General features: G+C 55.2%; 1 non-coding gene across 1 annotated transcript; it reads right to left on the reverse strand.

Moving 5' to 3' along the window:
• Nucleotides 1-2,127: 2,127 nt before the first annotated feature.
• Nucleotides 2,128-2,199, reverse strand: TRNAT-CGU. Its single transcript has one exon. It is a non-coding gene; the product is annotated as a tRNA-Thr (tRNA).
• Nucleotides 2,200-3,134: the final 935 nt, after the last annotated feature.

The raw sequence follows: 3,134 nt of genomic DNA on the forward strand, positions 1-3,134 counted from the left end.
TTGAGCCCAGGAGCTTGAGGCTGCAGGGAGCTTCAATGATAGCACCATTGCACTCCAACCTGGGCAATAGCACGAGACCCTGTCTCCAAAACAGAAGTAAAATAAAAAGAAATGAATAGATGCTTCAGTGAAAACAAGAGAACATTCGAGATTTATTCGCTTTAATTCTGAATTGTTCTAATTTGCCTGTGTCCCAAAAGGTTATTGTTGTGTTAGGGTGGGGGCTTTCAGGAACAGAGTGATTCCGGAAAAAAAATTGCACATGTAATACAATCATCTTGAAGAAAACCCAAACAATGTATAGCACACGTTTACCTGGTAAGAAGTGAAGGAACCCTTTCAACAGCTTTCCTAGTCTACCTCCCTCCAAGGGGATGTGTACCCTTCCACCCCGTGTACCGCTCCTGGGGACCAGCAGCACCAGCATCACCCCAAGACACTTCTTAGACATGCGGCGTCTCAGGCCCCACTCCAGACCTCCTGAGTCACAACCTGCTTCTTAGCAAGATTCCCTAAGTTGAAGTGTAAGAAGCACTGGTATTTGCTATTTTTATATCATTAACTTACCTATTTATATATATGTCTACACACAGGCTCCTTCCTGGGTTTAGAATGTGGCTGTCATGGCCTAGTGTGGGGGCTCACGCTTGTAATCCCACCACTTTGCGAAGCCGAGGTGGGTGGATCACTTGAGGTCAGGAGTTTGAGACCAGCCTGGCCAATATGGTGAAGCCCCCTCTCTACTAAAAATACAAAAATTAGCCGGGTGTGGTGGCGCACGCCTGTAATGCCAGCTACTCAGAAGGCTGAGACAGGAGGATTGCTTGAACCTGGGAGGCGGAGATCTCGGAGTGAGCCAAGATCGTGCCACTGCACTCCAGCCTGGGCAACAAAGCCAGACTCTGTCTCAAAAAAAAAAAAGAATATTGCTCTCGTTTGAACAGTGGTCCTCAAGGTGCAGTCCAACATCAGCATCTCCAGGGAGCTCGTTAGAAATGCAAATGACCCGGGCCCAGCTCGGAGCTGCTGAATGCGGAATCCGTGTTTAACAAGCACTCTAGGGGAGGCGGATGCACGCTCACAAGTGTGGAACCCCTGCTGTAGAAGGGGGACACTTACCCCCGGGAGCTCCTGCTCCCTCCCTCTCTCCCTGTGTCTCCCTCCGAGAGCCCGTTCTGGCCTGGCCAGTTCACCGAGGGAAGGGCAGAATCCAGTTCCACCAGGCACACACGAGGCGCTCCTCGAACGCCTCCTCCAGTTAGGAATCTCAGACTCATACAGGCTTCCCCAAATTCACTCAAGCTGGGTTTCAGAGTGCACGATGCGGCGGTCCTGGATTGGGGTCATTGCATAACGTCTTGAAAGCCATTCCAGCAGCCCCTTGGTGCATCCTTCGTGATGCAAAGAAAACCTGTGTGATCTGACGGGAGCTCCCTTTACGGAGGCCGCCTCCGAAGCAGCAGCCTTTCCCGGCAGCTGCTCACAAGCGCCCATTTTACAGAGGGGCAAGCGGGGGCTCAGAGCGGGAGGTTTCAGATTTGCGTGTCAGAATTGCTCCAAGCCTGGGCAGCGTTGCTTCTTTTTCGAATGCAATGCCTACAGTGGATTTCCTTTCAAAAATAGCAAGCCAGACAGACACCAGCTGACTCTGGGTGTGGGCTCTGTATCAGGCAACGGCAGGGCTTTTGTTGGAGCGGATAAAATTGGATTTTCCTGTGCAGAAGAATGTGGAGGGGCCCTTAAGCCAAACGCCAGAAGCTGGAGGTCTCCTTGCCCCAAGGGTGTTGGAGCTTCCCTGAGGCCATGATCTGCAGCCGACCCTTTGAGTTTGCGAGTCCCGCCCCACCCCCGGAGCCCTCCACCTTCTCCCAGGGGATGAAGCGTCCCGGGGTAGCTGTGTGTACGGTGCCGATCGCCGGGGTCGGCCAGACTTGCGGCCCAGACGCGCAGAGGTTGGACCACCCAGACTTCTACTTTCTGCGAGGGAATGAGGGGAGCTTGAATCCAAACCCTTGAAGAAAACAGTTGCTCAGGTCTCCAGTCCAGGGGGAAGATCTACTCGCAGAATGCGGCAGGAGTCGACCACTCCTAAAAAGTCTCCACCCTACAGGGTAAGGCTGGGACACCAGGCACGGACGGGGTTCGAACCCGTGATCTTCGGTTTACGAGACCGACGCCTTACCACTTGGCCACCGCGCCTGCGTTACGATGGCGGCTTCGCAAACCTCTATCCTGGCGCTGCTCCCGTGCGCTCGCCCGGCGGGCACGAGCGCGCACCGCCCCCTTCCCCGTTGCGGCCGGCGGGGCGGGGCTTCAACGGGCGCGCGCCGGCGGGTTCGGGGGCTCGGGGGCTCGGGGGCGCGGCCCGCGGGGTCCTCCGTCGCCCGCAGCGGGCTGGGGGACCTCTGGAGCCGGGGCGCGACTGGATCGGTGTCCCGAGGGTCCCACGGGCGGGGCGCCGGCGGAAGGCGGGTTCGAATCCCAGCCCCGCCAGGGATGTGGCGCCTCGGGCAGGCTCGACTCGGAGCTTCAGTTCCCCTCTAGAGCGAGGCACCCAGGAAGCCAAGGAATGATGGCAGTTTTCCTTATCAGCCCGGCTCCGGGCCGTCCACCGCCGCCTTGCAGGGATCCCACGCCTAGCCAGGGTTGCTGGATGGAGGCGTGAGATTTAGAAAATAAAAGCTTCTGGAATTTCCGCCTTTGGGAGGCCCGGGCGGAAGAATCGCTTGAGCCCAGGAGTTCCGGGCTGCAGGGAGCCGAGACCGCGCCACTGTACACTAGCCTGAGCGACAGAGGGAGACCTTGCCTCAAAGAAAAGAAAAAAATAAAACAAACAAACAAACAAACAAAAAACCGAAAGTTTCTTCTTTCCCCAGTTTACCTGTTTAGCCTGGATGTATCCCCAAGAGCAAAATCCCAAGAGCACCTGGGATTTTGTTAGAAATGCAACTTCTCTCCCGCCCAGACCTGCTGACTCGGCGGCTAAGTCAGCCCCAAGGCATCTGACAGTTTAATGTGCACGCTTGTATTTATAGATTCAGACATGCCCTTTGATTTCCACACAAACGGACTGATTTACTGTTCTCTGCGCTTTGAGTTTTCATGAATTAATGTATGATGTGTTCATTGAATGG

Source organism: Trachypithecus francoisi, unplaced genomic scaffold (assembly GCF_009764315.1).
Source record: "Trachypithecus francoisi isolate TF-2019V2 unplaced genomic scaffold, Tfra_2.0 Lachesis_group15, whole genome shotgun sequence".
Taxonomy (NCBI): Eukaryota; Metazoa; Chordata; class Mammalia; order Primates; family Cercopithecidae; genus Trachypithecus; species Trachypithecus francoisi.